This window comes from Triticum aestivum, chromosome 7B, assembly GCF_018294505.1.
Source record: "Triticum aestivum cultivar Chinese Spring chromosome 7B, IWGSC CS RefSeq v2.1, whole genome shotgun sequence".
Classification (NCBI taxonomy): domain Eukaryota; kingdom Viridiplantae; phylum Streptophyta; class Magnoliopsida; order Poales; family Poaceae; genus Triticum; species Triticum aestivum.
Genome location: NC_057813.1, coordinates 725,061,428 through 725,075,391, shown reverse-complemented (window position 1 = coordinate 725,075,391; position 13,964 = coordinate 725,061,428). Strand labels below are relative to the sequence as shown.

General features: G+C 39.4%; 1 pseudogene; it reads left to right on the top strand.

Moving 5' to 3' along the window:
* The window catches only part of LOC123158635 (uncharacterized), a 13,716-nt pseudogene extending 11,159 nt beyond the window's left edge, over nt 1-2,557 (top strand).
* Nucleotides 2,558-13,964: the final 11,407 nt, after the last annotated feature.

Genomic DNA, 13,964 nt, shown 5'->3' with positions numbered 1-13,964 from the left:
ATGCTGACGCGTGGATGCCTATTGGTCCCGGTTGGTGCCACCAACCGGGACCAAAGGGCCTCCTGCCTGGGCTCGCCATACCGGCCACGTGGAGGCCCATCTGTCCCGGTTTATGCAAGAACCGGGACTAAAGGTATAGGGCATTAGTACCGACACTTTAGTCCCGGTTCGAAAACCGGGACTAATGGCCCTTACGAACCGGGACTATAGCTCCTTTTTCTACTAGTGAGCATAGAACATGTATAACACTCCTGCTTCATCATATTGGAGAATGCAGATGAATCTGTCTCCTAATTGCGGTCTGTGCTTTTAATTGCTGCCCCCTAGTACTTCTCTGCGATCATTCACAATTTTTTTCCAGTCATTGACTATTCAGACTTGCTCTCTTTTAGAAATCCTGAATGCGCTGATGTGCATTATATGATGTCTTGGCCGTATGCTAACTATAGAGATGAGACCTTTAGCCTCGATCCACTGAGGCACAACTATCATAGGGAGTCCCTGAAGAACATTGTAGTAACATACTTAGCAATGAAGTTTAGCTTAAAAAATAAAGTATGCACAAGATGCACAAAGGAAAAATAGTAAAAATCTTACCATCTTTCCTAAATAGATGTGACCGTAGTTCAGTACGAACACTATTGGTCGCACGTTTTCAGTACTAAGATTTTCAAATCCAGGAAAATAATTTGTCTTCACAGTATGAAGATCCTCAAGCCATGAAATATAATGACTTATCTCCTCGCAATTTAGTTCAGCCCCAGGATAATATTAGGTCATGTCTACCAAGCGCCGGACATGTTTGCTTGAGTGAAAATATAAGTTGTCAATAGAAATTAGTTGATCTCCCGAATGGCGACGAGAATAACTATGGGAGCAACGACTTAGGGAACACTCTAAGGGATCAAATCGCAATGCAAATGTGGGAAGCATACCATCCTGAATAGCCAACATGAGGGTGTGTTTTTTAATCATATATATATATATATATATATATATATATATATATATATATAAACTTCTGTCATATTCATCATCTAATAATGTAGTGTGTGTGTGTTGAAATGCAGATATGTACCCAAAGGGGTCCCCAAAGTATAATCTCATGAAAGCAAGTGGAAAAAAAGCTCCACACGATGTGAAGAGGCCATCACCCAAAATTAAAAAGACACCTCCAGGAGGTATTTTAATGCTTCATCTCCACATGTAATTTCGTTCATCTATACTTGTTGCGTTAATATTTCGCATCTTGAATATTAGCTACCTCATGATAGTTTATCACAATTTGTTTTCAAATTGAATGATAGTAACTCCTCTTATCATGTTTACCATTAAGTTTGAACAATGTAAATTTGTGTTGGTGTAGTTAAAAGCCAAGATCTCAATGGAATCCGGCTTTGGAAAAGGGTTTGGTGGAGTTACTTCAGAGCACAACACTCCGCACCATAGGGGACAAAATGGATGGTCAATTGAAGCTTGGAATAGGATGGAAAATTTATTTCATGAAAGATATGCCCACCCAAATTTTACAAAGCTACAAATTCAGGAAAAATAGAAAGATTTGAAACCTCAGTACAGACTTCTTAAGGATGCCCGCAAACAGAGCGGTGTCAGCTGGAACTATCATACACACATGATAGATGTTGACGCACATCTTTGGCAAAACTTGATAATCGTAAGTTCTAGTGTAGTGCATTTTGTCTTTGCAAAACTTGATGACTTGTATACCTTGTTTTCGAGTAACCTAAGTTTGATAAATCATTTCTTTTATATACAGTCGTGGCCAGAAATAGCTAAGTTCCAGAATAAGCCTTTTCCCCTCTATGATAAGCTTGGTGATCTCTATGACGGTGAGTTGCTGAGTTGAATGGATTTTCATTTCCTCTCTTCTTGTTGACCTTTATAATGAATTTTTGTTGCAATGTGGCCTTTAATGATAACTTGGGTGTTCGTGCAGGACACATAGCATAAGGTAACTTCAATTTCACATCAATTGAGGTTACACAAGTTAGTGATGGTGATCCTGAAGTTGAAAGAGAGCAGACTGCCTTTTTCTTTGACCTAAATCAATATGATGATGATGTGCACATGTACGATAATCCAAGAGATGTTGCTCAAAGTGATGAGCCAAGAGATGCTACACAAAGTAATGGTCGAAGAGATGCAATTCAAAGTGATGAGCCAAGAGATGGTACAGATAGAGGTGGTGTTGCTGCTTCAAATAACAAGCATGTGAAGGAATCAAAGAAGGGTAATAAGCGTGATAATCCAATGGTGGAAGTAATGGCACAATATGTGGAGATCAAGAGGAAGCAAGCAGAGGAGGAATCTGCTCTGTTGGCCGGGTCAAAAAATGCACAAGAGTTCTCCATCAGCAAGTGCATTGCTGTTTTGCACAAGATGGAAAGCATCCGCCGCGATGAAAGAGCCGCCGCCTACAAAGTGTTCAGAAGTGTTGAGATCTGTGAGATTTTTTTTCAATTATGCCGCCGAAGATGAAGATAGTGCTGATGTGTTTCTTCGGAGCGAAATGGCATAGTTGCCTCAACGTATCTAAGGTAAGCTACTTATGACTCTAGGTCAGTATATAAATTGTTTGTTGTTCCAGATTAGTAATCCTCTTATGACTCTAGGTCCTTCAGAGTTTGAAGGGATGGCCACTATACCCTCATTCAATCTTCCACAACCCATTCATTTCTAGCTGAACTGCCGTTTAAGTAAATTGTTTGCTCATCATACTTTGTTGTGAGTTTTTCTCTTCCACGAAAAATCTGTTCGGTCTGGAAGTTTCTTTATTCTGTTCAGTCTGGAAGTTTTGGTACTCTGATGTATTTTTTCTCTTCCACTATACCCTTATTTAATCTGAAAGTAGTTATGTACTCCCTTCGTCCCAAAATTCTTGTCTTAGATTTATCTAGATACAGATGTATCTAACACTAAAACATGAATAGATACATCCGTATGTAGCCAAATTTAAGACAAGAATTTTGGGACGGAGGGAGTACCTCTTGTTGTAACTCTAACAAGGCCATAGAATAATTCATAGTATTTCCTCATTGTACCATTTCTTATAGTTGTTAGTTGGTACTAATCTCTGCCATGCAGTTTTGCTCTTGATAGTAGTAATAATGTACAGTAAGATTTTAGGTCGATGATCCATTTCATATTATTCCTTGAAATATACCCGATCGTTGTTGTGCTCTTAATATCATTTACTTGAAATATACCTGATTGTTGTTGTGCTCTTAATATTCCTTGAAATATACCTGATGGTTGTTGCTGATGCAAGGGAAAAGTCTCTCTGATTTTGGTCTTGATTCTAATTGTCCATCTTCTGCATGCATTGGAACAAACCATCCTGCGATGTTTCTATTCAAATGTGTGTGTCATCAGATTAGAAATAATGATGAAATTCTGCTACTTATAATACTTATGATGAAATGTGTGTGACTCTTACTCAAAGTGACTTACTCAAAGCACCTTGTTACTATGTTGACTAATGCATCATGCTGATGCTATGCTCATTTCAGTCATTAGTTGACTTCCTACACAGTAAACAGTAGATAGTATAGTAGAATTTATCACATACAAAAATCTTTTACACAAGAATAGACATTGAATTATCTGTATTTGGGCCAGGATATATACAATAAGAAACCCCATGTATTTTGGGCTTCATGTGAGTTGTGCAGTTTCCAACTTGTAGATGTGTGTGGTGATGATGTTGCTATTTTTGGCATTTATTTATATGGACTCAAGATGTCTGATAATGATTTCTATTTTTAGCCTACTGCAATTGGTTAGACTAACATGTGGACAAAATTCAGCTTTTTTCCCACAACACATTGCATTGTTTTGAGGTTTTGTACATCATCTTCCTTTTTGATCTTCTTATTTAAACTTGTTGCAGTACCTATGACACATGACGCCTAACTCCTTAACTAACTTACTGCTAATTCAGCTCATGCGGCGCTGTGGTACGTGGATGTCGATCCAGAGTAGAGAGATACCCCTAGAAGTTGCCTTCCTGTCCACCTCTTCAGAAGTGCCACCGCCTTGGAAACGATGACATTAGAACCTAGTTCCTTTCATAGAGATATGGGGTCAGGAAAACCCAGCAGTTCATTTGTTCCTGCTAGTTAAATTTGGTCTGTTATAGAGATATGTAGGTCCATCTAATGACATGTTACTCTGAAACTGTTTGAGCAATGGTGTGGTGACATTAGTCTGTAATGTGTTGACAATGGCTACTACTTCAGTCATTGCTAACTGCATTTCTCTACTGCCCTGTCGTTTTGTAGGTGACCCCCTTAGTTTTGCTACTTTGCATATTCTAGGAGCAAGTACAGTGAGGTTATATGTTATTTGTGTTCACCTGACATCTGCACTGCCCTTCCTTGCATAATTTGATGTCGTTTTTACTTGGAAAGATTGCATTTTAGATGTTTGCACTATCTTATCTAAATATGCCAATCCCTGTCAATGAAACAAGTTTTTCATATGGAGGGAATTGTGGCTGAAGGGGTTTGGGGGTTTCAACGGGTTTTGAGGGGATTGGTTGGAAGGAAGGGATTCACCCAATCCTCTGAAATCGCCCCTCCCCAAACCTCCCCAATCCCTCTGTGCCAAACGAGGCCTTACGGGTCAGAATTGCTGTGGACGATACATCTGGCCGGTTACAACCTACAACCGAAACGAGACCTTCTCGAGGGGAGCACGGCAGCAACTAGTTGGCGAGCACACCTTCCGGAGCCCCTTAACGATCGTTTGAAGAAGATCTGACAGCACGCGCTCTCCGCTGCCGCCACGTGTTGCGCTCTGGGCGCTCCCTCTGGATTTTTTTTAATTTTTTCCCACGCATTTTTGGCTTTTTAAATGATTTTTAATTTTTTTTTGACTTTTTGATTTTCCACCGGTCTTCCATAGCTTTGACAAAAAACACTTTTTTCGCGAGAGGCACGGTTTTGCTTTCACGACACGACCATGCCTCTCGGAAACGAAAAAAACATTTTTTTTCTATTTTGTTCGTCAGAGGCACATTTTTGCTTCCATGAGAGGCAAGGTTGTGCTTTCGCGAGAGGCACGGCCGTGCCTCTTGGAAATGGAAAAAATCATTTTCTAATTCTTTTTTCCTTCCGCGAGAGTCACGGTTTGCTTCCACGAGAGACACAGTTGTGCTTTCGCGAGAGGCGTGGCCGTGCCTCGAAAAAAGAGAAAAACACGTTTTCTGTTTTTTTTCTTATGCGAGAGTCACGATTTGCTTCCACGAGAGGCATAGTTGTGCTTTCATGAGAGGCGTGGCCGTGCCTCTTGAAAAGGAAAAAAACGTGTTTTCTGTCTTTTTCCCTTCCGCGAGAGGCACGTTGTGCCTCTTTCGGAAAGGAAAAAACATGCTCCCGGTTCCGTTTTTCCATCCTGTTTTTTCCTGTTTTTTTGTGAATTTTTTTTGTCAAAACCTACCAACATGGAATCTAGTTTTGAAGATCTCGGCATGAGAAATCCAATGATGAAAACGGTTCAAGATTTTGACGTACGGTTTAAAAGAGAAAACATTTTGAATGAACGGATGTAAGAAAAAAAGGAAAACATCCAGGCTGCGACAAGTGGTGCACTGCATGCGCCACTTGTCGCAACCTAAGATGATGAAAGTGAGGTTAAAAAGAAGTACTCCTTAAATAATGATTTAGAGGGGGCTCCTTTATGGAAAACCCTATGCACCGCTCCTTACAGAGTTGCGCGAGCGAACGTAGTGGGCCGCCCAATTGCTTGTGAAGTTTTTTCTGTACAACATATCGGACGAGGCTTGCCTGCTCCGCGGCTGTGCTCCCATCCCTACTCCACACTAATCCTACGGCCCTCCGCGCTGCCCACGTCTTCCTAAAATCAATAAAAAAAACCCCAGCAAATAAACCAGCCCAGCCGTCTTGTCCCTTCCGCAAGCCTGCTCTTCCATGGAGAAAGGAAAAGAAATTGTCTCCGGCCAGAGCTAAGGCCGCCATGCCCCCCCTCCCCCCGCGCCGCCCTGCCTGCTCCTCTACAAACCGGCCTGCTACCCCGCGCACTGCAGCTCGTGTTGCGGCGGCGCGGCGGCCTCGTGCCTGGCTCGAGCACTCGGGAGAACTACTGCTCCGCGTACGCTCGCGTCATGAATTGGCGGGCATTCTGGTTATACGACATGAATGCCATTAGGTATGACTGCATTGCTGCATACATAGGAGGCAGGGGAACGAACGATTCAGACACATATTTATAAATTGTACAACATTGACTATGAGATATGTGACATAAAAACACAATTAGCATGTCGTCGCCATGAGTTATTTGTCATGATGTTTGATAAATTGACAGAGCACTGATGTTCTACTAATAAATCAACCATTGGCCAAGTAAGCATGGTAGCTGCTGGTAATTTGGTTGTGCGAGCTGCAATGAATAATCGGTTGGGTGTTCGATCAGAATGACGAATCTTTGAAGATGATGATATTAGTATTGCAGGTATCAGCGTTTCTCCCACCACACGCGCTGCTGTATCTCTACGCTGGTCGGGCAGCTCGCGCCGGGCGAGAAAAAGGGTCATGTTGTAGATGGGATTGAGGGCGGAGGAGGCCACGACGGCCGCAGACACCGAGAGCTGCAGCATGGCAACGGCGAGCGATGTAGAGAGATAGATCATCTCCATGCAGTCTCCTACCTGTACGGCAGCGTATCGATTGGACAACGGCCGGCCGGCTCCGCCGGCTCCGCCGTCTCCTTTCTTCCCATGGAATAGCGGCTTGGGGGAAAGGGGATAAGAGCGAGCAGCTGGTTTTTTTGTTGGTTTTTCTCTGCTGGTTTTAGGGAGACGAAGGCAGCGCTGAGGGCCGTAGGATTAGTGCGGAGCAGGGATGGGAGCACAGCCGCGGAGCAGGCAAGCCCCGTCCCAACATATCTGCCTGTTTTGGAAACCATGTTGAAGGTTCCTGAACCGGGTTTTTTCTTGTTGGATTCTACTTCTGAGTTTTTTCGGTTTTCTTTTTTCCTGTCTTTATCGTTTTTCCTGTTTCTTTAATTTTCTTTGTGTTTCTTTTCATGTTTTCTCAGAATTTTGAAGAATTACAAAAAAAATTCAGACATTCATATTTTCTTTGAAATTTCAAATTTTGTTCACATTAAAAAAAATGGATTCGAAATTTTTTCACTTTTTTAAAAAAGGTCGGAATTTCAATATTATGTTCGTGTTTCCAAAATGTTCTCACCTTTTTAATAAATTATTATAATTTTCCAAAAAAATATAGAAATATGATATGTGTTCATGATTTTGAAAAACTGTTCACGTTTTTGTATAGCATTTATGTATTTTTTTCACATTTCAAAATTTGTTCAAGTTTTTTAAATTTGTTCATGTTTTTATAAACTATTCAGAATCTCAATTTTTTTATTTTTTTCATTTTTTCCTTTTTGTCGAAAATTTCATCTTCCAAAAATCGTTCACAATGTTTGAAAAATCTGATCATGTTTTAGAAAAAAATTCATTAATTCAAGAAAATTCGCATTTTTCAAGAATTGTTGGGAAATTTATTAACATTGCTCGGAAGGTTTTTGTTCAAAATTTGCAAATAATGTTCCCCTTTTCAAAAGTTGTTCAGAAATTTTAAAAAAGATCATTCAAATTTTGTTAAGGAGTTTCAAAATATTTTCGCCCTTCAGTTTTTTTTTTGAATTTGGAAAAATGTTCCTGTTTCAAGAAATCTTCATGAACTTCAAAAAAAGTAACTGTTTTTCGATAATTTTCGGAAAAATCACAAAGTTGGAAAGGGTTTGCAATCCATAGAATATCCATTTTTTTGAAGAAAAAAATGTTTCAAAAAGCCTAAAACAATTCAAATCTGAGCAGGCTGTTGGTTCTTTATGGTTGACACTACTGTAAGGTCAAATATGACTGCTAGCTCAGATGGTAGTAGCACGTCGTGTATGGCCCTCGCTCCTCTGCAAGAATCCCCGCGACAACATCTTTTTTTGCTCTACAATGCGTGTTCGATGTTGGTCTCGATCTTCATGGGCCGGCCCAGCCGTTGAGTCTCCTATGCGAAACGACAGCTCTTTGCCGGAGAGAGCGGCGTATAGGAGCTCCCCTCCTATATGGCGCAGCGCGCGCCATGGAACGGATGCACGCGCACGACCAACCGCTCCCGCACGCCCATTCTGGGCCGGCCCGTGAGCGACAGTGGGGAGCCCCCTATTAGAAAAAAAATGTGAATTTCAATACAATTCATGGAGCCAAATTTTTCCCCATATTTCGTATAAATTTTAAAAAATTGATAAAATGTTCATGACATTGGATATTGTTGAACATTTTTATCAGATGAACAAATTTCGAATTTGATTCATATTTCTCGAACTTGATGAATATTCTCAATTCAGGAACATATTCAGAAGACAAAAAAGGGATACAATTTTTGAAAAAAGGATGAACTTTCTTCAGTTTGATGAACATTTTTTAAAATTAGAGTGATCCACTTTTGAATATGATGAATATTTTGAATATGTTTTTCATTTTTAAAGCTGATGAACAAATTCTCAATTCAAGAACACTTGTTGAAAATTGGATAAGATTTTTGAAATTGGATGAACACTTTTTGATATGATGTAGAAAATTTTGAATTTGATGAATGTTTTTTGAATTAGATGAACATTTTTTGAATTGGATACATTTTTGAATTCGGTGAACAGAAAAATATTCAAGATATTTAAAATATCACAAAAACGAGAAAAGAGGAAATACAGAAGAAAAAACAGAGACGAAGAAACAATAAAAAAGAGAAAAGAACAAAACAGAAAAAAACAAAACAGAAAAAAACATAAAAGAAAAAAAACTGGGGGACCTCGCGCCCCACATGGGCTGGCCCAGAAAAGCACGCAGGGCGAGCTGGGGGGTGCGCGCTATGGCGGCTGTAGGGGGCACTCTACGCGCCATACAGTATTCGTCCTCCTCGAGAGTAACTAACTAGGAGCTCCTATTTGACGCATTTTACATCAAACAGCCACACAACGCACGCACGGACCCCCCGACTGGGCCGACCCAATAGCGGGCGATGTAGCGAGCGTGCATTTGTGTGTACAGTAGTGCAACGATGTTAAAAACAAGGAAACAGGCGAGTCTCGCTCGGATTCAAACTCTGGACCTTCATCTTGTGCAGGAGAGCAGCTAACAAGTGGAGGTAACAAACATTGGTTTCAAAAGTGGAGCATGCTAGTATAGGAAATACTTCCAATGCAGAATCCATACAGGTTTTTGAAGTTTTACTTCCCTTGAAAATTGTGTTTCTTTTAAAACAAGCAATGTCTGAAAATCCGATAATTATTTTAACAACTTGGACAAATTTTCAAATTTCAAAAATAAAATAAATGGCATGAACATTTTTCAACAGAAACAAATTTTGAATTTGCTTCAAACGTGAATATTTATTGAATTTTGAGGAATGTTTTTGGATAATTGAAACAATTTTGAAATGCGGAATAATTTTTTGAAATTCCCGAGTATGTTTTAAAACTTCGAACAATTATTGTTTATTTAGAACAAAATTTGATAATGGGAACATTTTTTGAATCGTTGAAAAACTTTTGAAAAGCATGATTTTTTTGTTGAAATTCCTGAACATTTTTTGAAAGCAAGAACATTATTTGAATTTGCGAGACAATATTTAATATTCTGGACATTTTTGATAATGGGAACATATTTTGAATAGTTGAACAATTTTTGCAAAGCAAAACATTTTCTGAAATTCCTGAACATTTTTTGAAAACCCGAACATCATTTGAAAACAGGGATTTTTTTAATATTTTGAACAGCTTTAAGAAAACGTGAACATTTGTTGAAATTCTGAAATATTTCCTGAATGTTTGAACAATATATGTAAACATAAACATATTTGAAATTTTGGTCAAAAGTTAAAAAACATGAACTTTTTTAAGACTCCCATGCATCTTTAGAAATTATGAAACAAATTTTAAACATTTATTTGCTTTTTTGAAAAATCGAAACATTTCTTTGCTGTCTTGAAAAATCCTAGACATTTTGTAGAAATGCGAACATGTTTTGAAAAAAGAAATAAACTTGAAAAAGTTATAGAAACAAAAAACGAATCAAATGGAGAAGAAACAAAAATGAAATAAATTAAAGAAAAATAAACAGGAAAGTGGAAAAGGTGGATAACGATAAAAGAAACAAAAACCCAGTTCAGGGAACCTTCTGGAAGGTTCACAAAACCGGAATGGCCAGTTCCTAAGCTATCTACATAAGTGAGCCAGCCCAAAAAGCGTCACTCGGTCGCTTGCCTTGTGCGAAGCGCCGACAGTTTGCCACAATGAGCGGCCAATAGGAAATTCCTAACTAACTAGAGGATACCCTTGCGGGGACCTCACAGGTCACTTTGGGTGGTCTGAGGGCACGCTAAGTGGTATGTCCAACCACCGCCACATATTGCATGTTGGCCGCTTTCTCCGAATTTTATAAAAAGGAAATTATGTACGCATTTTTGTTTTTTAGGTAGTTTTTTTCTTCAGGTTTTCAGTTTTTCTGGCAACAAAAGTGCCTTTTCCTAGATTATTAGTTGCTAAATAATGACAGGGTTCGTGGATTTCAGCACGACTTCTGCTAGAAAGTTGTATATGAGTGTCCTACCATAGGAGTAACTAAGATTAGTTCTAGTATGGCTAGGAGTACCTATACTAGGAAGAAGATAACAGAAAGAAAACTCTACCACCTTAGTGAAAAATGATGATTTATGATAACGCTTCCACGGCAGCGAAAAATGATGGTCCATTTGTTTTGTGTACATTCTGCTATATGTAAAGTTGATCGATGCTTAGGGTTGAATTTTAGTGTGATGGGGCTCCCTGTGTGATAGATTGATGTTTTTGGAGGAACGATCCCGACTATTGTCGTGGGGGTCGCTTCTCCTTCTTTTCCTTGTACTAGACCTTCTGGGAATGCACTAGGGAAAGGAGGAGTAGCCACCATCACCGTTGGTCGAAATATTAGTGAGGGAGTGTCTACCATATATACACCAACATTATTAGTACTAGTGTAGATCAAAATTCTTGAGGGAAGGATCCCGACAGTTGTCTTGGGGGTCGCTTTTCCGTGTTCTCCTTGTGCTAGACCATTTGTTAATGCACTCGGGGAAGGAGAAGCAACCATCACCAACAATCGAAATACTAGTGAGGGAGTGTGCACCATATAGATGACCACTTGAGAGATGAGAGTTGTTTAAGGGAGACTCAACAAACCGAAAGTCAACCCAAGATGAATAATGATATATGTGTTGACTTTCTGTTATTTGTTGTAGACTTTTAATCTTTCAATTATGAACACGGAAAATTGATGAGAACGATAGGATCCCCGAGTGCAATGGCTGTTCCGACGATGGGGGTATGTGTGACAATCCTCAATTGGAAAATGATAGGTGCTTCTCCCTCACGCTTAAGGAGGCCTTCGAATATCTTATGGTATATAACTTAATAGGCACATATTTCTTCTTAATTAAGCATGGCCTAAGATTTTTTGCTTTATGTAATTCCCATTTTTTATAATTCGACTAGTGCATGCCCTGCTATGCAAGCCGGTATGTCCTAGAGAAGTTCTCTTTCGATGGCGTGTAAAAGTGGATACAAAGAAAGCTTACCTTAAGATGAAACATGGTTTCATTTTTTAGGCTAAGCTCTACAATGAAGTAGGTCCCACACATTTTGGTTGTGCAAATTGGAGAGGATTATGCAAGGCTTACGGATTTGAGGAGGGTACGAGAATAGCATTTGATATTGGCATTCCTCGGTATGATCCAGTCACTGGTCCTCAACATGATAAATACATTTGAGTGGATCTGGACATGATTCCAATTCTACCTCCGTGTGAGTTTGTCAAACAAATTTGTTAAATAATCTATAGTCCTTATTTTAAAATGGTTGTTATTCACCCCTATTGAACTTGTTTGTTTATAACTAACAACTTATTTCTATCTTCAAGAAATATACGGAAGATAGTAGAAGAGACCTATTATACTGCTGGCTCAGAGCTAACTTGGGATGATAAGAATTCTCTTATCTCCTTTGTTAATGATTTTATGCCTTTTAAGAGCATCTATAGAGCTGGCGAAAATACTACAGGAAACATACCACTGGTCCACAAGTTGAGCGATGCTAACATACGTAGAAATATCATGGTAAGATTTTTTACTATTGTATCACTAGTACATCTTTTTCATACATTCTTCTTAAGTAAACCACATTAACTATGTTACTATGATTTTCGTCAATAGAAGCTCCCAAATGTTGTTGTGCCTCCGCTGATGGGTGTCGCAGATGAGATGACAATTAAGGATGGCAATTTTACCCATGGAAATTGATATCCGACCCGAATGGATAGGGTTTGGATATGATTTTGTGTCCATGGCGGCGCCCAAACCCGACCCGATTGCTCGTGGGTAGGGCATGATTATAATCTTGTACCCATGGGTATACCCAAACCCGACATTGATTTACCATAAGTTGATGTTTACCATAAGTGAAGCCTAGCCTGCCACGAGGTGAAGAATGGAAGAGCTTATGTTAACATTGTTTTATGTATTATTTATATGTCCCAAGAGGACCCAATGGATATCCAGTGGGTATGGATATCCATTGGGTTTGGACATGGACACAATTTTTCACCCATGAATTTTTCATGGGCGGTCAAAGACTGTCTTCATGGATATGGATATGGATTTGATATTGTTCAACCCGATCCAAACCCGACCCATTGACATCCTTAATGACAATTGTTTTCCCTTTGAGGACTAGTTTCAAATATACATACACGATTGAACATCAACCAAATGGATGCCTCAAAATTGAAGGATGGAGGCAAATTGTGAATGAGTGCAGGCCACAAATTGGTGACCGGTGGATCTCTATGCTTCATCATGGAGATGGAGGGTTTTTATATTTTATTCCATTTTACCTAAGAGAGAGGACTAGGTCATAGTACTTGTCATGTGCTCGAAAGTTATTTACCTAGGATGATAACAATCAGCTAGTAGTGGTTAACTTATGATGATGATGATGAGTTATTATATCACTACGATGATGATGAGTTATTATATCATTATGATGATGATGAGTTGTTATATCATTGCTAGTGTATAAAAATATGTATAATTGTTGTATAAGTACAACATTAGTGTATATGAGGGTCTTTCTTAGCTTTTCGGCAACAACAAAAATCCCGCGGGAAAACGTGTATTTTTCCACGAGAGGCATGATTTTTCTTCCTCGAGAGGCACGGTTTTACTTCCGCAAGAGGCATGGTCGTGCCTCTCGGAACGAAAAAAAACACATTTTCTAATTTTTTTTGGGCCAACAAGTGACCAAACAAGTATAAGAAGCTAGGGCAGGACTTCAAGTCTGTCAACATGATTGTGGGCAACAATGAGAATGGTGCACCCGTGTACGGTAATTTATTTACTGTTTTTTCAGTGTTTCAGTTCTCCAATTGGTGGATGGACACAGGTGCAGGTGTTCATGTGTGTGCTGAGATTTCATAGTTTTCTTCTTACCAGGTCACAGGCCACAGATCTGTATTGATGGGGAGTGGTACGAGTGCTTCTGTTCATGGTGTTGGCACAGTCGATCTGAAGTTTACTTCGGGAAGGATCGTGCAACTGAAGAATGTGCAACATGTTCCCGCCATCAAGAAGAACATCGTTAGTGGCTCCCTTCTTTGTAGAGAAGTGTTTAAATTGGTCTTCGAGTCTAATAAATTAGTTGTTACGAAATATGGACTCTTTGTTGGAAAAGGTTATGAGTGCAAAGGGATGTTCCACCTTTCCCTCGCAGATTTTTGTAATAAAGTCATGAACAATATTCATCCGAGTGTTAATGAATCTGAAGTTTGGCATTCCCGTCTTTGTCACATTAGTTTTGGTGTTATGACACAGCTAGCTAATCTC